A 23,509-nucleotide genomic window follows, 5' to 3' on the forward strand; every position below is an offset into this window, starting at 1 on the left:
AGCTTGATTAATGTAAACTAGACAAGATCTAATTAAAATTATTCAACAATAACAGAATAATGCAATAAACATTTAAAAATTACATAACTGAAATAGATGAATGTCAAATAACCATAACTCAATGATTTAATCTAATAGTGGCTACATGTAAGTTACCACAGGAAGATTTCTGGTTGTGATTAAAATAGAATAAAGGTGTAGGTGGCAGAAAATATGTTTTTCCTAGAGTGGGATTAATTTACCCATAGCCTTTGCTTTATTAAAGCATGTAGGTACATTTAATTCTTAAGAAAAATTTTATCAAACATGTCCAAATGCATATTCTGCTTTATCACAAATTTTTTTATAAAATAACAAACACAAAAAGACTATTTCTTAGCAATGCTCAACAAACAATAACTTTATTTAAAATAATTAATTTTTGAAATGCCCAAGAGCAATTACATTGTAGGAAGTTCAACACAAATAATCTGCTAATTTTCCCATCTAATTTTCAAAAGATGCAACCAGTCACTAGAAGGCAATAAAAGTGAAAGAAAAACAATATAGTCTAAGGCATCATCATTATAATGACCTTTTGCTCCTCAAAATGACCTAAACATAGTATGTTAGACTTCTGATCTAAATGTGAGAATGTCATTCACAATAAACAATTACCTAAATAAATAAGTTGCAAAGTTATATTGGATGATTAAAAAATATTATTCTTGATGGAGTTGAATTTAATATGGGAACTACAGATGATCTAGACTTGGAAGGATGTAAATAATGCCATCTAATCATAGTCAGTTTATCTCTAGGTGAGGAATTTGAGTTCTTTTTTAAGTAAGGAAAACAAGGAAAGTTTAAAGAAAAGATTGCCTTTGAAATTAGTTTTACCTGGATTTGAATCCAAGCTGTGTGTCATTGGATAAATGAGTAACTTTTTGAGCCTCCTTTTCTTCTTCTGTAAAATAAGAATCTGCCAGAATATTGTTTTGCTGACTGAGTTGTGTAGGAGAAAATTAAACTTTACCTAGAAAACAGTAGTGGGCTAAGAAAGATTGTCTGCACCTGCTTGTCTTCCCTCTCTTCTCATTTACACATCTATCCACTGTAGAATAACATCTTTTCTATCACTCTCTTGAAAGTGCTCTCATTGAGAAAATAATGGCATCCTTATTAACTATAATGGATTCTTTCTTCTCATTATCCTATCTGATCTCTCAGCAGCATTTGACTATGTTACCATTTTGAAACGTTCACTGAAGCCTTTACCTGCGCTCTACCAGTTTTCATTCTGTTACTTTGTTTTTGTTTAGTATTTTAAGGATGTTTCTTTTCCTTTTCTCTTTTAAATATCAATATTTCTTATGTTATTTTTCCCCTTTTCCATCTACTTTTATTTTCCCTGCATCTAAAGAATCATCAAGTCAGTTTCAAGGGGAATATTTTAGTGCCCCAAAGGGTTCATTCCTACTTAAAGGAAAAATAAACAAAAAATATTCTAAAAGCACAAAGATACAAAGGTGAAAAAATATATTGCTTATGAATATGCTCCTTAAACATGCAAGTGCCTGATGTACTTTAGCAAAGATGCACACACACAACACACACACACACACACACACACACACACACACACACACACAGAGGAAGCTTTGGCAGAAGAGTTTTATGCTAGACAATTATGATTGATTGTATTTATTCAAGATTATCATTCCCTCTCTGCCCATGCCATGCTTTCCTGTAGGAGGAGTATATTTTTCCATTGGTCTTTAGTTTGGCCATGTGACTTCTGCTGGCCAATGAAAAATGACTTGACCTTATACACCACCATCCAAGCAGAAGTTTTACATGCACTTGCATGGTTTGACTCTGTCTTTTTACTATTATTCTTCACCATGTGAAAAGTATGTACCTGATGATGCCTACTCCTTTAGCCTGGGTCCCAGTTGAAAAGACACATGGGAATGAGCCTTAATAAGTACAGGTAAGCCATGACAACTCAGCACAGCCACAGCCAAACAATAACCCTCACATGACATGAGCAAGAAATAAATGTTCACTGTTGTAAGAAACTGAGTGTCTAACTGAGTTAGTTCAGGCTGGTATAACAAGTTACCATAGATTGTTAGAAACCTTTCTCACAGTTCTGGAAGCTGGGGAGTCCAAGTTCAAGAAACCAGTAGATATGGTTTCTGGTGAGATCCCTCTTTCCAGTTTCCAGTTTCATTGTATCCTCACATGGTTGGGGGCAGAAGAGAGAGCAAGAGAATGAGAGAGAGACAGAGAGACAGAGAGAGAAGAAGGCGGGAGGGGAAGGGTACAGAGGGAGAGGGAGAGGGGAAGCTCTCTCATGTCTCTTTTTATAAGGACAGTAATCCCATTTAAAAGGGCCCCACCCTCATGTCCTGATTGCCTCCCAAAGACACCACCTCCTAATTCCTTCACATTGGGGGTTAGAATTTTGACATATGAATTTGGGGATGCAAACATTCAGTCCATACCACTGAGATATTGGAAATATTTGCTATTACTGTGAAGGCAGACTAATAAAATATTAAAACAGTTAAACATGTAGTTAAATGTGAATGATTGTGTTGTTCAAACACAATGCATATGTAAAAAAATATTATTCATGGAAAAGAATATATGTATAATTCAGTGTTGATTGTACAAACAATAATAGGTTTAAAATTTCATGTATTAACAAAGAGAAGGATGAGTTAATAATTGGCAAAAGCATGTTAAGTGCTTAATTTTACTTAAAGTGAAGTGAAAAGACATTATTGATGTCTAAAATTGGAAAAATGCTGGTTAAAATATAAGCAATGAAATATAACATAAAATATTATTTTTTATGCAATATAAAATATAAGCAAGAAAACTAAATTATAAATCATTGGATGATGTAAAAGAAAAGAAAATATAGGTCATATGACCAATCACAGAAACAAAAGTAACAGCAAGAATGAATAAAATATGTTGATAATTATAATAATAATTTTTAATAATGTACATAAGATAGGTCTTTTGCATGCATACCATGCACTGAATGTGCATTAAAAACTTAATATACATTTTCTCAATCTTTATAAGATTATGAGGTAGGCACTATTATTAAGCCAGTTCACAATTTTGGTTTACAAGACATAAATCTAAAACAAAGTGACAATAATTGTTTAAACAAGAAAAACATAAACAAGTATATAAAATACTAGGGATAGAAGAATTAATATTTAAAAGCAATGCAAAAATTATAAAGACAAGAAAATACTATCATCATTCTATATTAATAAACTCTGTGGTTCATAATGAATATTATTAATTTTGGATATCTGTTAGTGTAATATGGAATGTATAAAACTGAAACAACTGAAAATATCAAAAGAACATGATAGAAATGCATTATTGGCGGAACACTATAAAGCAGTCTTAATCTATAACACAGAAAACATAAGCAGTAATAGTATATTTATTAAGTATGATTAGTATATATGTTATAATTATACTATACAGAATATAGACTAATTTTAAAGAAACTTGAGAGTCAAAAAAAGAACAAAAAATAGATTTAAAAAATAAATTCTGAAATATACTATTATATAGACCACATTCTTTTACCATAATCTTATAACACTAGAAATGAATAACCAAGTGTCAGTATTTAAACTTTAGCCCCTTGGACTCTGTAAAACACAAGTTTAATAAGAAATACAAAATCTGATTATAGACAATTTTAAAATAACATATAGAATATGTCCTATATGCTAATTTAGATGCATAACATTAATATAACAAACATATATGCATAACTGAACATATATGAGCATATATAGGGTATATATGTATGTGTATATGTATCATGAATATATACACATATAAATTTATAAATATATGTATTGTGTGTGTGTGTGTGTGTGTATATATACATACATATATATATATATATATATATATATATTTCACATATATATGTAAAATTGGTCCAGTTCTTTTTGTCCAGTCTAGGAATTGTCTCACTTTGGTCCAATGGTTACTCCTCGGAACATTAACTGTGCATGGCAGGGAATATAGTTACTTAGAAGGAAGGCCAACTTCCCTCTGAAGATAAATAGGCAAACACTATAGCAAATATCTATTTCTAAATCCTAGAGACTAAAAATTATAGGCTATACCCGCAAAATATCTATAAGTTAAAATCCTAGCATTAAATATGTTATCATTAAGTTAGAAAAAATTAAATATATTGATCTAAGCATTCAGTTTAGACAGCTGGAAAAATAAAACCAACACAAGGAAGAGATAAAAGCAAATATCAGTGAACTAAAACCAGGAAAGCTTAAGAACTGATCAAAAGTTTCAAGATAGTTCTTTGAGAAGTATAATAAATAAATATCATTCATCCTGGAAATTTTAATTTAAAAAAGAACTAGAAACAGGAAATGAACATAGTTGGATTTTTAAGTGCTAAGTAGTTAAAAATACAAGGAATATAGCTATAATCATACAACAAATCTGGTTATCCACTTGAAGTAGATTATTATAAAATATATGAATGAACACAGTTGACTCATTACATAATAAAATCCTGAGCAGACCAACAAGCTTGGTGAATATTTTTAAATTAGCAAGGAAATATATCCACACAGTTTCTGGAACCAAATAATTTCATAGAAGAGTTATTTACAACTTTTATGAAATAGCTAATTATCATTTCATATAAGCTATTCTGAAGCATAAAAGATGTAATCAACTCAATTTGTAAAGGTGGCATATCTTTTATACTTAAATATTAGGACACAAAAGGGAAATCATTAAAAGACAAATCACAGTTAAGAACAAGAATGAAAAACAAATAATAGGAAATCACAGACTAAGCCATCTAATAATGAATTTCAATAAACTAGGTTTTATCTCTACAGTAAAGGACAATTAATTGAATCTAATAAATCTGATACTCATTAGATCCCATTTAAAAAGGGTATATTTTATAATGCACTAAAAGTGATAGATAGAAATGAAGAAACATTGCTGTTATGAATACACAGAAAAAGTAAGAACTCAGAACAAATATTTTTAGATGTATTTTAAAAGGCACTTATCAAAAATAGCAAAATCCATATTCTTCTAAGTGCACATGGAACACTCATTAACATATATGATGTTCTTAAAAATGTATTATTTGGGAAGTTTACTCAGGATGAAAATAAGCATACAAAATCTTAATTTCTATAAATAAAATTCAGTTATACATAAAACAATTTTATTAATTGTGTGAGATATTACCAATCAGAAATGAGTGGTTTTAATTGCATTACTGTACAGTTTTGGCCTGGTGGAAACTAGGGTGTAACGTCAGGCCAAAGAGAATTCTAGCTATTAAAGCAATGGAATCGCTTTGGGTTACAGGGACATTTTTTCCCCAGAACCTAAATTTTTTGAGATACAGACTGAAAACTGACAAAGATGAAAAACATGCAGCTGAGCCAATAATTGGTACACCTTAGGATGTTTTTTAGGGCTTACATATGTTTCTACCAAAAACTTTCAAGAATAGAAAGGATCCTAAATAATGTTTTGAATACTTCTTGGTGTTGATGTGGGAAGAAGTACCAAAAGTAAGGAGAAAGAGGCAGGGAGAGGGAATGGAGAGATCACTGACTAAACTCACTTATGGAAATCACTGATGGAAAAAGATAGGAAGTTACTTTGGCAGATAATTCATATGTATACCACTATCTCCAAATTAATAAATAAATAGCCCCTTTACTCTCTAACAGTTTCTTCTTTCCATCTTCGTTTTTCTTGATATTTTTCTGCTCTTGGCACTTTTAATCATAAATAAGAGAAGGAGAAAATATGGAAATCTTCCAATGGCAAGGAAACTAACATTGTATATAATCATTAATAGTGTACATAAGAACAATAATATCACCTTTTGAGTTCTCAAAATATGCCAAGCACTAAACTGGATGTGTTTGTTACATACATTATCATAGTCAATCTTCATAAACAATTCTTTGAACTAGTATTAGCATTCACATTTTATCAAGGAAATTATTTTCTGAGTCTCACAAGTAGTAATTGGAGGGATCAGAATCTTACTACAGTATCCCTTCCTTTTCACTCTGTCTAAAATCCTTGTCTCCTGACTCATAGATTCCACTTTGGATGTCTGGGAGAGATGACTAAAGAATTCCATGTAATGATAATTATTTGTTTGTTTGTTTGTTTTGGCTGCACCCCCCGGCATGCAGGATCCTAGTTCCCCAACCAGGGATCGAACCTGTGCCCCCTGCAGTGGAAGCTCAGAGTCCCTGATCATTATTTCTTGATCTGCGTTTTAAGAAATTTGAAATGACAACTCCTAGGGTGAATTGCCCCAGTATGGATGTGAAAGAATCCCCTGTGTCAAAGCGGTGGACATCATTTTTTCCTGTCTGTGGTTTAGGCTTTTGCAAACAGTTAGGTTAAATAACTCTCTATGCACTTCACACCACCTTATTTGCTCTCTGAACCCAAGACTGCATTGGGAAAGATGGAAGGACACAAGCATCTTTGGCTCTGACTTAGACATTTCATTCAGCCTTTTTCATACTTTACCTCATATATTTCACTATACAAAGAGCATCTGAATCTGCAAATAATGCGTTTCTGGGTTTATTTACCAACTTTTGTTTTATTCTCATTTTTATATTGTAAGGCATAATACACAGATAATAGATCATATGACCAACAGTAATGTAGAATTTGTCTCCTAGTAGGACTGTATCTCTTACACCAGGGATGTATGTTTAACATATTTAACAAATATATGGAAAAAACAACAAACCAGTCAGAACAGATACGAGAGCAGGATCCTGGATACCTTTTATTGTGCCAGAAATTCCCCCTGGGTTAGGCAAGGTCCTCAGAATCTCTAGGAAGGAGTTATGGTGAGCATATTGCATAAGTGGCCCTCAGGGACTGGAGGCAAGAGCTTTTCACCAACCAGTAGAAAATCATTTCAATAGTTAACAGCTGACATAGGACGAGATCAGCCCTGCCTTAGAACTACAAATTCCCCATGCCTTTATGTGGCTGATTTCCTCTAAAGATCCCATATAAATGTTACATTTTGCAATCTTAAGGATAGAAAAAGACAGAGAGATTTTTTAACTAATTGAGTTGGTAGCTTTAACAAGTTGGTACCAGTCAACCTCTTTTTGTGATTGCATATTGAAAATGTGCTTTCTCTGCTTCATCAAGTCAGCATGATAGTAAATACAGGTGTGGAAAACAAATGGTTGACATAAAATAAAGAGAAATACATGTGAATAGAATTTCAGGTGTGGGCTGCATAGAAAGACTCTAGTTTGCATTACTCTGGGGACACTGGGTGTAATTCCTTCAAGTTTAGAAACCTCAACTAACAGTCATCTCACTGCACAGTTGTGTCAGAAAATTCTACTTTTCTGTGTGTGTGTGTTTGTTTTATCTACTTTACTGAAATTATTTAGATTTTTCTATATATATTCGGTAAAGATCTAAGATATGTTTACTATTAAATGAGTCACAACAAAAGTATTCTGGTTGAGGATAACTATAGGATAACTGCCTATAATTAAATTTAAATGTATGTTATGCAAGAGATTTAAGATAATTTTGGTTACTCTGTTCATCTTACATGGTTTCATTCTCAACATTGTGAATTAAACAGCTGTATAGTATTCTCTTAAGGAGAATTAACTATAATAGTCCTGTGGCTCTGATGAAGTATAAAATGTGGAGACAATAACACTTCAAATGAGAAAAAAAGAGTACATAAAAAGTAAAAGAAACCAAAATCTAACTTAATTACTTAAAGAAAAACAAATGAAGTCTCTAGGGAAGGGATAAAACTATATATGATCATTTATTAAGCCTCAAAAGTGATATGTGCAGAAAAGCTCCAGTTCTACTCTGAAATAACAAAGAATGAATGTCAGTAGGTATAAAATTACCATTTAAAACAAAATCTAATATTACTTTGTGTTCCTGAAACTGTTCAAATTAGTATGATTTGGATGCTGCAGTTAAACAGTTACAGTACTGACCCTACAAGTTTTCCAATAATTTACTGCATCTTAAAAATGTTGAAAAGCTATTTCCTATAATCATTTTTTAATTTATGCCTTTGGAAACTATGAAATTATTTATGAGGTGGCTGCAATAGAATGAAATTATTTAATTAAGCTTTTTTAACTGCTTAGAGTTGATCCTATAGTTAGAAAGTAGTAGGGTACAATTAATAATTAAATCAACTCTATTTTTCCTGTTTGTGGGTTCCTAAAGTATGAAAACTTTTGAAGATATAATGTAGTTGAAGCTTTACACACCAACGTTTTCTGGGGAAATCAAGGAAATATACATCAAGCACTTGGGGGATTTCATTTAGTTGACTATTTTCAGACTCCTGCTATATGAATTCCAGGTTGGTTTTATATCAGCAGTACTGATTATGTCAATGGCATCAAATTATCCTTGACATGATGAAATATCAATGTATTAACAAGTTTAAGACAGAAAATTTTAAATGAGCCTTAGGTTGAAAAAATATAAAGGATAGTACATCCTATGATGTGTTCTATGAATTACCAGTTAATAAAATTTTTCAGAAAGGTGTTTTTTATAACTTTAATGATTAAATTTCCTCAGTCATTAAAATGTTTGTTGAACATTGATGATGGAAAGACCTTAGTAACGTTATTTTAAGACATTTTTCTTATCGAAAAATGCAATTAGAAATAATATTTCTAATTTTAATTATATTTGGCTTTAAAACATGTATCATTTGGGAAGTTCTCTAAGGATGTAGATAAGCATAAAAATATTAATTTCTATAAACACAATTCAATTGTAAATTTTTATTCATTCTATGAGATCTCTAAATTGTATAACTTTATTTCTCACCACTATATACCCAGGACTTAAAACACTTCCTCATACAGGTATGTGCCCCGAAATACTTCTTGAATAAATTAGTAAATAAAAAAACAATAAAATATTACTAATTTTCCTCATCTATGCACATATACCTTAAATTTGGAAGCATCTGAAAAAATTTTATGACTCACAAAATGTTTGCATTTACCCTTCTATTGTACAGTGCATTTTATCAATCCTCACAAAACAAAAATCAAAGATTATCATGCAAGTTATGTAAACTATAAAGGAAAGTAAATATTTCATGAATATCCACATAGAGATGCACAATTTATTAGTACTTTGAGTTTGATATCCAAACATTGTTTCTATTATAATGTCTCTAACATGTTTCCTTTTATATGCAGAATAAATATTATTAAGTACTATGTTAAAAATTAGCTATACCTGTCTAAATGGGAGATAAAATGGAATAGAAAGACATTCATGTCCATTTCTAATATTATTGTAAAATAGATGTCCTGAAAACTAATTCAAAGCTAGTAAAGTTTTTTTCTAAATAATAAATACATATTTTTTGGAAAGGCCCAGGGTCAAAAGGTGATAAGGAAAATTTACTAGGATCTGGGTAGAAAAATTAAAACATCTCCTTTGATAATCTGTAACCAGAGTTGGCCCTTTGTGACTATAGGTTTGAACTCACGTTACCTGCAGGTCTCAGGACATTCAAAGTTAGGAAATTAACACACATCCTTGGTTGATAGGACCGAAAAACACCTGGTGGGATGAAGAGGAAGGGAAGCAAGAGTAAATATTCTAAGAAGGCAAATGTACAGTGACTTTATCATTTACCCATCTATCAGTAGTTTCATCATTTAAATAAAGGATGTGGTCCATTTTTGATGTTCGACTGATGACAGCTTTTAATTTTCACTCCTTCCTCTTTCCCTCTGCCTCACATCTGGACAACTATGTAAGAAAGCCTGGGTGTTCTCTCCTTTAGCACTGGCAAGAAGTTCAAACCACATGCCAGATCCCTCATTCCAGCCCCACCTCCTGCCCACAAGAAACCCCAAGCCAATAACATTTTCTTTCCCTTTCTAGCCATTTTCAGACCTGCTTAGGAGCCACGCCATTCTCCCCAGAAAGCCTCATTATGTGAGTAATAAACCTTTTCATAACCTTTTGGGGTGTGTGTGTGTGTGTGTGTGTGTGCGCACGCATGCATGCACACACATTGTTCTCAATATCAAAACCAAATATTGGGTAGGGGTTCACCCTGAAATTACAGACAATGAAAGAAAAAAAAAAACTAAATACGTTTTTCACCGATCCAGCCTTTCTCTTGGGGGAACAAATGACTAATTCAAAACTTACTCTAGTATTATTATTAATATCAGTTCACCAGTTTATAATTTGTAACATTCATCTATTTCCCTTTGAGAAAACTGAATATTTTACATTATCTAGACTTTAAGGACCTTCCTCTTTATGATAATTTAATGACCAAAATTCATTCACTAAATGCCACTGAAGATTATCCTAGTGTGCTCATAGGAAACAAGTTTGAGACATGAGGCTTACAGTCACTGAGATCAGCTAGAAGCTCTCCTATAATTTCTTACCTAGTAGGAGCTTTTATCTTATCATAGATGCTCCTGGGCTCTAAAACTCTAAATATGGGAACCAGGATAGAAAGTCATTCAAACAAAAACCTACCTGTATTCACTATTTTGACAGGTACTGTTAAATGAGTAATATTTATCGGCCACTGTATTGGGAACTAGGAATACAGTTTTGAAAGTGGAGGCATGGTACCTGCCCTCATTGAGTTTACCATCTATGAGGGAGAGAAGTATGGAAAATACAGTAGAAAGTAATTTCATAATGTTTGTAAATAGAGTTGAATCCTTTGCATACATTTAAATAGTTCAGGCAATTACATACTCTCTTGAATGCAGGGAGTAGAAAGTCTAGATTGAAGGTGAGGTGGGATGTGTGAAACTGATCTTGCCTTATTTTCGTTTTCTGAAGGCCTTTAGTAGCATGGCATTTTGTCATGTAGAGTGCAATTCTAGTGCCTAAAAATACATATTTTCATTTACATGGCACTGAAATACAAGACAATTTCTTCATAGAAGGAGTATTAGAAGAAACAGTAGTCTGTTCCAATCTTGAAAGAATCTTTGTTTGCTTGGGCTTATTAAGACATGAAATATTTACCTCCAATGTCATACCTTTTGAAGGGATTTCAAAGCATAAGTCTCCTCTTAAAAGCTGACTCTGTAAACCCCACAGAATATGTATCATTATTTTATCAATAATATGGAGAAAAGTATAGTGTTTCACAACATAATATAAGGAGACATAATACAATCAAGGGGCTGTTAAGTGTTATAAAAGATGAAGCTTTCCTAAAGAAATGATACTTAGGTGGAAACTTGCTTCATAAGTAGGACTAAGTCAGGCAGAATAAGGTGTGGTTAGATGTGGAGAAGAAAGCAGGGGATTGGGAGGACAAAACAGCATAGCACAAAGGAAGCTTCTGAGAGTGCAAAGGAAGAAACATGTATGTTGGCGAAGCAGAGAAAAATGCAGTTCTGTGTGGCAGAAATACAGTAGGAAGAGGAGACTGACTGAAGATAGATGTTAGTGTCGATTATGTAGGGCTTTGAATACCTTAGTAATAATTTTGAATTTCACTTTAGGAGCAATTAGAAGCATTAAGAAATTTTATCAAGGCATTTCTCAGTTCAGAATTATATTTGCTGTTAATCTAATGAGAGGTGATGTTGACTTAGAGGAAGGTGGCATAAGAAGACAACACGAGAAGTTGTAAATTGACAGAATGTGAGTTAATGTTATGGGCTACATGTTTGTGTACCGCCCCCCCCAATTAATGTGTTGAAATCATAAACGCCATTTGGATGGTATTTGGAAATGGGGCCTTTGGGAGGTCATTTGGTCAGGAGGGTGGAGCCTCATGATAGGCTTAGCACCCTTATAAGAAGAGATGAGAGAGAGCTTGCTTCTTCTCTCCTTTCTGCCATGTAAGCATATAAGGAGAAAATGTCCATCTGCAAACCAGGAAGAGAACTCTCACCAGACAAAAATGCACTGGTGCCTTGACCTTGGCCTCCCAACCTCCATGACTGTGAGAAGGAGGAAAAAAAGTTTGTTTTTTAAGCCATATCATATTCTATAATGAGTAACACTGAAAAAAAATTCAGTTATTGGAAAACAAGAGTTTAGTTTCGGAACAAAAACATTGAGATGCCAATGTGACATTCAAGAGAAAATGTCAAAAAGCAAGTGTATATATAAATCTGGGGTTTAGAGGAGATGTCTGGCCTGGTGATAATAATTAGGGAATTGTCAAGTTACAGAACTTTTTTAAAGCTATGGAAAATGGATTTAATCATCTATAAAAAACATATAACAAGAGAATAGAAGATGACCTGTGACTGAGCCCTGAGGAACACCAATGCCATTAGAGAAGGCATCCGTACAAGTTTTTACCAGTTTACACAAGTTTGAGCTCCATGTGTGTATGGCACATCCAAATTCCAACCGAATAAATACCTTGAATTTCATCTTATAAATGCCAGGCAATGCGTTGCAGCAGTCTATGAGTCATTATAAAAGAGACCAACTTAGATTTTCTAGTAGAGAAAGGAGGACCCTGCACTTTGAAGGGAAGAATAGTCATTGCAGGGCTGGGAGGTAATACTAATGCCAAGTTTGAGACCTTACAGTATGGAGTGCCGACAATCAAAAATTGAAAATACAATACAATGTGCATATTACTTATGAGAGTGTCACATTCTGAAAATAGGAAAAATTAAGGCAGTTTAATTTTTTCATGTTGCCATATGTCTAAAAATTAAATTCAAATTGTATATTTCCTATAGTCATCAATATTTCTATACACATAGCTGTGTTTACACTAGTGTTCCCTACTCTCCAGGAATCTCCAAGAAATGCATAAATTATTTTAAAATTCTATGAATTCAGAAAAGGCTTTAAAGTCACTAGAAAAATGACAAATATAGTAAGGATATTTCTGCCAAGTGATTTGGCCTTGATTTCTATGAAAGCATATGCAAATACGCAGACTACAGACAGAGAAGGATATTTTAGGCCAAACCATTTCTGAACTAGAATCAATTCCATTATTCTAAAGCTTATTGTTCAATTTATGGATTGTCTAGCCCTGTTCCATTTCTTTTTGCTTTATGATCCTTGGATTTTGCCAATTTTTCTGCTTCTTATAATTCTTCCAGAGGGTGATCCAGGGAAAAGAAAAAATAAAAGAGAAATAAATCTGAATAAAAACATGGCTATTTGTGGAGAGCTATCTCACTTGGGAAAAAATGTTTAGGAGGGTAGAAGGGTGACTATATTTGCCAAATTAAATTGTGAGATTATATGTGGATTTAAAGTGCGTATGTCCCTAATTATTTTAGAAAAGATTTTTGGCTGTTTGCTGAGCTCCTTTTACATTTTAATCTTTCTTTAACATTGTTTTCCTAAATACAAACTTATAAGAAGCTTAAAAATCAAAATAAGTGTAATTACAGTTCCTCTGAGTAAAGCAAGAGATGGATCCTGAAGCTATACTCCTTTGAATAACTTCCTACGTAAACACACACAAACATACACAAATGCATACAAATTCACAGACGTATTCATTCACACACGTACATACACACTCCTTCATACATGCATATACGATCATGTTACCCGAAAACTGGGTTCGCCTTTTGGTGGGTGTCAAGCCAAAAGACACAACCAAGCCAAAGATCGGAGAAGGAAGGATTTGTTACTTGCAGCAAGTAGGGAGAACACCAGGGATCTTTCCCAAAGCAGAGTCTCCCTGAATAGCAAAATCGGGGAAATTTTAAGCTAAGGGTACATGCATATTCATGAAGGGGTTTGGGCAGTGTATGCATATTCATGAAGGGGCTTAGGTGGTCTACAGAGTCCAAGCTTTAGCTGATTGAAATCAGGAGGGTCAGGAAAGGTCAATATCATCACCCCTTAAGTACCAGTTGGTCTGGTGGTTGAGCGCTTCAGGCTAATCTTTACCATTGAAAGAGAACTTGGAGAATTTACAGCTGATATATTATCTTTGCTATTGTTACTTCTCTTGCCTGATAACAGTCCTTTGTTCCTACATTCTTTTGTTCCCTTAAGATCATTGATTACTGAGAATTGTTCACGGGCAAGCATTGTGGCCAGGCTTAGATCACAAAATGGCTTAGGCCAAAAATGGCTTCTCTTATGTCAAGAAAGTCACTCCTGGGTCTCTTTCTCCTGGGACCCCTTATCCTATCTGCTTACAATCATACATAGACATGTACACATACACACACCAGCCCCAAGAAAGCCCTTTGCCTATCTCTGCAGAACTCTAGGACTGGATGCACTTTGAAAATAACTGCTGCAAATCACAAGAATAATGTCATGGAAGAAAAATTCTTTAATTTTTTAAGCATTGGAGCAAATTACATGGTATGAACATACACAAAAAGAATGAGTGTCAAAAAAAAAAAAAAAGAATGAGTGTCATAATCACCTAAGGTAGAGGATAAAAGTAGTACGTAATGCTTACAGAAATGCCTGTTTTTAGTTGTTACACAAATAAATGGACAGAAAGGGCAGTTATTGTTTACACAAATAACTAGTATTAGCATTTCATTATACAATTTGATTGCACGTATTAAGATAGATATCTACAAGAAATTGAGAAATGGCCAAAGGCAGAAATGTTCCACTTTTCCAAAGAACCCAGGATAATTAACATATCCAGACTCAGACATTCCGAATCATCAGTAGCAGATAGGTTTGAGAACAAGGTCATGAAGAAACACTCTTGCTCCTTCTCACTCCTAAGTCTAAGAATACACTTTGGTGGAATAGCAGTGTGACTTAAATTAAGCCTTGGTACCTTTATCAAATTTATCACTCCCTATGGGGACAGAGTACTTTATTTATTTATTTATTTATTTATTTTAACATCTTTGTTGGAGTATAATTGCTTTACAATGGTGTGTTAGTTTCTGCTTTATAACAAAGTGAATCAGTTATATATATACATATGTTCCCATATCTCTTCCCTCTTGCATCTCCCTCCTTCCCACACTCCCTATCCCACCCCTCTAGGTGGTCACAAAGCACGGAACTGATCTCCCTGTGCTATGCAGTTGCTTCCCACTAGCTATCTATTTTACGTTTGGTAGTGTATATATGTCCATGCCACTCTCTCACTTTGTCACAGCTTACCCTTCCCCCTCCCCATATCCTCAAGTCCATTCTCTAGTACGTCTGTGTCTTTATTCCCGCCTTACCCCTAGGTTCTTCATGACCTCTTTTTTTTTTTTTTCTTAGATTACATATATATGTGTTAGCATACGGTATTTGTTTTTCTCTTTCTGACTTACTTCACTCTGTATGCCAGACTCTAGGTCCATCCACCTCACTACAAATAACTCAATTTTGTTTCCTTTTATGGCTGAGTAATATTCCATTGTATATATGTGCCACATCTTCTTTATCCATTCATCCGATGATGGACACTTAGGTTGCTTCCATGTCCTGGCTATTGTAAATAGAGCTGCTGCAATGTCTTTTGAAGCACAAAAGTATTCAACTTTGATGAAGTCCAACTTAGCTTTTTAAAATCTTTTAAAAAATCTCTTTTGTTTTTGGCATCATATCTTAAAAAAATCATTTGCCTTTCTTAAGCTCATAAAGATTTATTTATGTTTTCTTCTAAGAGTTTTATAGTTTTAGCTTGTAAATCAAAATCTATGATCCATTTTGAAGCAATTTTTATGTATGGTGTGTAGTAGGAGTCCAACTTAAGTTGGAGAGCTTATACTATTTTATTTGAAGACATACTGTAATGATACAGAATTAAAGAGCATCTATTATCAGCATAAGCCTAGACATAGAAATCAATATAACAATAGAATCTAAGAAAAGACACACATGTAAGTGATTAATTAATTTAACAAAGGCGCCATGATAATTTGGAAAGACTGTGTTTTCCATATACTTTGTGAGAACAACTGGGTATGTCTATAGAAAAAGGAATGAACTTCAGTCACTACCAAATAAAATATGTAAAATAAACCTAGAATGGATCACAGACCTAAATAAAAACCCCCAAACTATGAAATTCTAGAGGAAAACATGGTTTTACAATGAAATCATGGTCACCGTGAATTGGGTGTAAGCAAAGTTTTCTTAGGACCAAAAAAAAAAAAAAAAAGAAGAAGCAAACACTGTAAAGAAGAAAAAAAGCAATAAATTGGACTTCATTAAAAAATCCTCTTCAAAAAGCAACACTGAAAAATGAAAAACCAAGCCAAATAATGGCACAATATAACTACATTACCTAACAATGTGAAGGGCTTATTATCAAAACATATAAAAACCTCTCATAAAACAATAATTAGAAGTCACAAATGGGCCAAAAAAATGTTCAAGATATTTAGTCATCAGGAAAATACAAAATAAAACATCATAATATATATTACTACACACCCACTTGAAAAGCTAACATTTAAAAGAGTGAAAATACCAAGGATTGGTGAAGACATGGAGCAAATGGAAATCTCATACATTTCTGATAGAAATACAAAATAGTATGGTCATTTTGAAAACTAGTTTTCCAATGCCTTATAACATTAAAATACACTTATCATACAATCATACTTCCAGTTATTTTACCAAGAGAAATAAAAACATACGACTGCACAATAACTTATATGTGTTCATATAAATTTGTTCATAAGAGCCACACTATTCATCAACAGGTAAATGAATGAACCAATTGTGGTAGATTTATTCAATGGAATACAACTTAATATTAAAAAAGAACACACTACTGATACATATAACCAAACGGATGAATCTCAGAAACTATTATGCAGACTGAATGATGGCAATAATGATAAAGTAAATATACTATTATTCTATATATATGAAGTTCTAAAATACTCAAAAAAGTCTATAGTGATGGAAATAAGATCAGCAGTTGCTCGATTGAGGAATGAGGTTGTGTTTACAAGGTTGCATGTTATTTGTCAAAATTCAGCTCTATCCACACATTTTACTTGATTGTGTTTTACTGTAAGTAAATTATACCCAAATAAAGTGGATTTAGAAAGTAATACAGGGACTTCCCTGGTGGCACAGTGGTTAAGAATCCGCCTGCCAATGCAGGGAACACAGGTTCCATCCCTGGTCCGGGAAGATCCCACATGCCGCGGAGCAACTAAGCCTGTGCGCCACAACTACTGAGCCTGCGCTCTAGAGCCTGTGAGCCACAACTCCTGAGCCCACGTGCCACAACTGCTGAAGCCCGTGTGCCTAGAGCCCGTGCTCCGCAACAAGAGAAGCCACCACAGCGAGAAGCCCACGCACCGCAATGAAGAGTAGCCCCTGCTCACCACAACTAGAGGAAGCCCGCATGTAACAACAGAGACCCAACGCAGTCAAAAGTAAATAAATAAATAAATTTAATAAAAAAAAAAAAAGAAAGTAATACATTCCAAAACAAAATACAGTCAAATAGAACAAAGTCGAAACCTAATAAAAAGTAGGTCTTTCTTCAGCTTACTGGCAAACATTGTAAACAGTTTAGTGTATATTTTTCCAGAAATATTATCTGCATGTGTATTAACTCATAAGTGCATAATTGACCACTAGTGCCACTAGTGCCACTAGGTTCTTCATGACCTTTTTTTTTTTTCCTTAGATTCCATATATATGTGTTAGCATACTGCATTTGTTTTTCTCTTTCTGACTTACTTCACTCTGTATTACAGACTCTAGGTCCATCCACCTCACGACAAATAACTCAATTTCATTTCCTTTTATGGCTGAGTAACTTTCCATTGTATATATGTGCCACATCTTCTTTATCCATTCATCCGATGATGGGCACTTAGGTTGCTTCCATGTCCTGGCTATTGTAAATAGAGCTGCAATGAGCATTTTGGTACATGACTCTTTTTTAATTATGGTTTTCTCAGGGTATATGCCCAGTAGTGGGATTGCTGGGTCGTATGGTAGTTCTCTTTTTAGTTTTTTAAGGAACCTTCATACTGTTCTCCATAGTGGCTGTATCAATTTACATTCCCACCAACAGTGCAAGAGGGTTCCCTTTTGTCCACACCCTCTCCAGCATTTATCGTTTCTAGATGTTTTTTGATGGCCATTCTGACCAGTGTGAGATGATATCTCATTGTAGTTTTGATTCGCATTTCTCTAATGATTAATGATGTTGAGCTTTCCTTCATGTGTTTGTTGGCAATCTGTATATCTTCTTTGGAGAAATGTCTATTTAGGTCTTCTGCCCATTTTTGGATTGGGTTGTTTGTTTCTTTGTTATTGAGCTGCATGAGCTGCTTGTAAATTTTGGAGATTAATCCTTTGTCAGTTGCTTCATTTGTAAATATTTTCTCCCATTCTGAGGGTTGTCTTTTGGTCTTGTTTATAGTTTCCTTTGCTGTGCAAAAGCTTTTAAGTTTCATTAGGTCCCATTTGTTTATTTTTGTTTTTATTTCCATTTCTCTAGGAGGTGGGTCAAAAAGGATCTTGCTGTGATTTATGTCATAGAGTGTTCGGCCTATGTTTTCCTCTAAGAGTTTTATAGTTTCTGGCCTTACATTTAGGTCTTTAATCCATTTTTAGTTTATTTTTGTGTATGGTGTCAGGGAGTGTTCTAATTTCATACTTTTACATGTAGCTGTCCAGTTTTCCCAGCACCACTTATTGACGAGGCTATCTTTTCTCCACTGTATATGCTTGCCTCCTTTATCAAAGATAAGATGACTATATGTGCGTGGGTTAATCTCTGGGCTTTCTATCCTGTTCCATTGATCTATATTTCTGTTTTTGTGCCAGTACCATACTGTCTTGATTACTGTAGCTTTGTAGTGCAGTCTGAAGTCAGGGAGCCTGATTCCTCCAGCTCCATTTTTTGTTCTCAAGATAGCTTTGGCTATTCGGGGTCTTTTGTGTTTCCATACAAATTGTGAAATTTTTTGTTCTAATTCTGTGAAAAATGCCAGTGGTACTTTGATAGGGATTGCATTGAATCTGTAGATTGCTTTGGGTAGTAGAGTCATTTTCAGTATGTTGATTCTTCCAGTCCAAGAACATGGTATATCTCTCCATCTATTTTTATCATTTTTAATTTCTTTCATCAGTGTCTTATAATTTTCTGCACACAGGTATTTTGTCTCCTTAGGTAGGTTTATTCCTAGATATTTTATTCTTTTTGTTGCAGTGGTAAATGGGAGTGTTTTCTTAATTTCACTTTCAGATTTTTCATCATTAGTGTATAGGAATGTCAGAGATTTCTGTGCATTAATTTTGTATCCTGCTACTTTACCAAATTCATTGATTAGCTCTAGTAGTTTTCTGGTAGCATCTTTAGGATTCTCTATATAGAGTATCATGTCATCTGGAAACAGTGACAGCTTTACTTCTTCTTTTCCGATTTGGATTTCTTTTGTTTCTTTTCCTTCTCTGATTGCTGTGCCTAAAACTTCCAAAACTATGTTGAATAATAATAGTGAGAGTGGGCACCCTTGTCTTGTTCCTGATCTTAGTGGAAATGGTTTCAGTTTTTCACCATTGAGGATGATGTTGGCTGTGGGTTTGTCATATATGGCCTTTATTATGTTGAGGAAAGTTCCCTCTATGCCTACTTTCTGCAGGGCTTTTATCATAAATGGGTGTTGAATTTTGTCGAAAGCTTTCTCTGCATCTACTGAGATGATCATATGGTTTTTCTCCGTCAATTTGTTAATATGGTGTATCACGTTGATTGATTTGCATATATTGAAGAACCCTTGCATTCTTGGAATAAACCCCACTTATTCCTGGTGTATGATCCTTTTAATGTGCTGTTGGATTCTGTTTGCTAGTATTTGGTTGAGGATTTTTGCATCTATGTTCATCAGTGATACAGGCCTGTAGTTTTCTTTCTTTGTGACATCTTTGTCTGGTTTTGGTATCAGGGTGATGGTGGCCTCGTAGAATGAGTTTGGGAGTGTTCCTCCCTCTGCAATATTTTGGAAGAGTTTGAGAAGGATAGGTGTTAGCTCTTCTCTAAATGTTTGATAGAATTCGCATGTGAAGCCATCTGGTCCTGGGCTTTTGTTTGTTGGAAGATTTTAAATCACATTTTCAATTTCAGTGCTTGTGATTAGTCTGTTCATATTTTCTATTTCTTCCTGGTTCTGTCTTGGAAGGTTGTGCATTTCTAAGAATTTGTAAATTTCTTCCAGGTTGTCCATTTTATTGACATAGAGTTGCTTGTAGTAATCTCTCATGATCGTTTGTATTTCTGCAGTGTCAGTTGTTACTTCTCCTTTTTCATTTCTAATTCTATTGATTTGAGTCTTCTCCCTTTTTTTCTTGATGAGTCTGGCGAATGGTTTATCAATTTTGTTTATCTTCTCAAAGAACCAGCTTTTTGTTTTATTGATCTTTGCTCTCATTTCCTTCATTTCTTTTTCATTTCTTTCTGATCTGATCTTTATGATTTCTTTCCTTCTGCTAACTTTGGGGATTTTTGTTCTTCTTTCTCTAATTGCTTTAGTTGCAAGATTAGGTTGTTTATTTGAGATGTTTCCTGTTTCTTAAGGTAGGATTGTATTGCTATAAACTTCCCTCTTAGAACTACTTTTGCTGCATCCCATAGGTTTTGGGTCGTCGTGTCTCCATTGTCATTTGTTTCTAGGTATTTTTTGATTTCCCCTTTGATTTCTTCAGTGATCACTTTGTTATTAAGTAGTGTATTGTGTAGCCTCCATGTGTTTGTATATTTTACAGATCTTTTCCTGTAATTGATATCTAGTCTCATAGCATTGTGGTCGGAAAAGATACTTGATACGATTTCAATTTTCTTAAATTTACCAAGGCTTGATTTGTGACCCAAGATATGATGTATCCTGGAGAATGTTCCATGAGCACTTGAGAAAAATGTGTATTCTGTTGTCTTTGGGTGGAATGTCCTATAAATGTCAATTAAGTCCATCTTGTTTAATGTATCCTTTAAAGCTTGTGTTTCCTTATTTATTTTCATTTTGGATGATCTGTCCATTGGTGAAAGTGGGGTGTTAAAGTCCCCTACTATGATTGTATTACTGTTGATTTCCCCTTTTATTGCTGTTAGTATTTGCCTTATGTATTGAGGTGCTCCTATGTTGGGTGCATAAATATTTACAATTGTTATATCTTCTTCTTGGATTGATCCCTTAATCATTATGTAGTGTCCTTCTTTGTCTCTTGTAATAGTCTTTATTTTAAAGTTATTTTGTCTGATATGAGAATTGCTACTCCAGCTTTCTTTTGATGTCCATTTGCATGGAATATCTTTTTCCATCCCCTCACTTTCAGTCTGTATGTGTCCCTAGGTCTGAAGTGGGTATCTTGTAGACAGCATATATACAGGTCTTGTTTTTGTATCCATTCAGCCAGTCTGTGTCGTTTGGTGGGAGCATTTAATCCATTTACATTTAGGGTAATTATCAATATGTATGTTCCTATTCCCATTTTCTTAGATGTTTTGGGTTTGTTATTGTAGGTGTTTTCCTTCTCTTGTGTTTCTTGCCTAGAGAAGTTGCTTTAGCATTTGTTGTAAAGCTGGTTTGGTGGTGCTGAACTGTCTCAGCTTTTGCTTGTCTGTAAAGGTTTTAATTTCTCCATCAAATCTGAATGAGATCCTTGCTGGGTAGAGTAATCTTGGTTGTAGGTTCTTCTCCTTCATCACTTTAAGTATATCCTGCCACTCTCTTCTGGCTTACAGAGTTTCTGCTGAAATATCAGCTGTTAACCTTATGGGGATTCCCTTGTTTGTTATTTGTTGTTTTTCCCTTGCTGCTTTTAATATGTTTTCTTTGTATTTAATTTTTGATAGTTTGATTAATATGTGTCTTGGCGTGTTTCTCCTTGGATTAATCCTGTATGGAACTCTCTGTGCTTCCAGGACTTGATTAATTATTTCCTTTCCCATATTAGGTAAGTTTTCAACTATAATCTCTTCAAATATTTTCTCAGTCCGTTTCTTTTTCTCTTCTTCTTCTGGGACCCCTATAATTCGAATGTTGGTGTGTTTAATGTTATCCCAGAGGTCTCTGAGACTGTCTTCAGTTCTTTTCATTCTTTTTTCTTTATTCTGCTCTGCAGTAGTTATTTCCACTATTTTATCTTCCAGGTCACTTATCCGTTCTTCTGCCTCAGTTATTCTGCTATTGATCCCTTCTAGAGAATTTTTAATTTCATTTATTGTGTTGTTCATCATTTCTTGTTTCCTCTTTAGTTCTTCTACATCCTTGTTAAATGTTTCTTGCATTTTGTCTTTTCTATTTCCAAGATTTTGGATCATCTTTACTATCATTATTCTGAATTCTTTTTCAGGTAGACTGCCTATTTTCTCTTCATTTGTTAGGTCTGGTGTGTTTTTACCTTCCTCCTTCATCTGCTGTGTGTTTTTCTGTCTTCTCATTTTGCTTATCTTACTGTGTTTGGGGTCTCCTTTTTGCAGGCTTCAGGTTCGTAGTTCCCATTGTTTTTGATGTCTCTCCCCAGTGGCTAAGGTTGGTTCAGTGAGTTGTGTAGGCTTTCTGGTGGAGGGGACTAGTGCCTGTGTTTTGGTGGATGAGGTTGGATCTTGTCTTTCTGGTGGGCATGTCCACGTCTGGTGGTGTGTTTTGGGGTGTCTGTGACCTTATTCTGATTTTAGGCAGCCTCTCTGCTAATGGATGGGGCTGTGTTCCTGTCTTGCTAGTTGTTTGGCATAGGGTGTCCAGCACTGTAGCTTGCTGGTAGTTGAGTGACGCTGGGTCTTGGTGTTGAGATGGAGATCTATGGGAGATTTTTGCCATTTGGTATTTCGTGGAGCTGGGAGGTCTCTTGTGGACCAGTGTCCTGAAGTTGGCTCTCCCACCTCAGAGGCACAGCCCTGATGCCTGGCTGAAGCACCAAGAGCCTTTCATCCACATGGCTCAGAATAAAAGGGAGAAAAAATAGAAAGAAAGAAAGAAAGAGGATAAAATAAAATAAAATAAAATGAAGTAAGATAAAATAAAATAAGTTTATTAAAATAAAAAATAAGAAAAAAAATTTTTTTAAGTAAAAAAAAACGGACGGACAGAACCCTAGGACAAATGGTGAAAGCAAAGCTATACAGCCAAAATCTCACACAGAAGCATACACATATACACTCACAAAAAGAGGAAAAGGGGAAAAAATAATATATCTTGCTCCCAAAGTCCACCTCCTGAATTTGGGATGATTCGTTGTCTATTCAGGTATTCCACACATGCAGGGTATATCAAGGTGATTGGGGAGCTTTAATCTGCTGCTTCTTAGGCTGCTGGGAGAAATTTCCCTTTCTCTTCTTTGTTCGCACACCTCCCGGGGTTCAGCTTTGGATTTGGCCCCGCCTCTGCGTGTAGGTCGCCTGAGGGCGTCTGTTCTTCACTCAGAGAGGACGAGGTTAAAGGAGCAGCGGATTAGGGGGCTCTGGCTCACTCAGGCCGGGGGTAGGGAGGGGTACGGATGCGGGGCGAGCCTGCGGCGTCAGAGGCCGGCG

This window comes from Balaenoptera musculus, chromosome 2, assembly GCF_009873245.2.
Source record: "Balaenoptera musculus isolate JJ_BM4_2016_0621 chromosome 2, mBalMus1.pri.v3, whole genome shotgun sequence".
NCBI classification, from domain to species: Eukaryota; Metazoa; Chordata; class Mammalia; order Artiodactyla; family Balaenopteridae; genus Balaenoptera; species Balaenoptera musculus.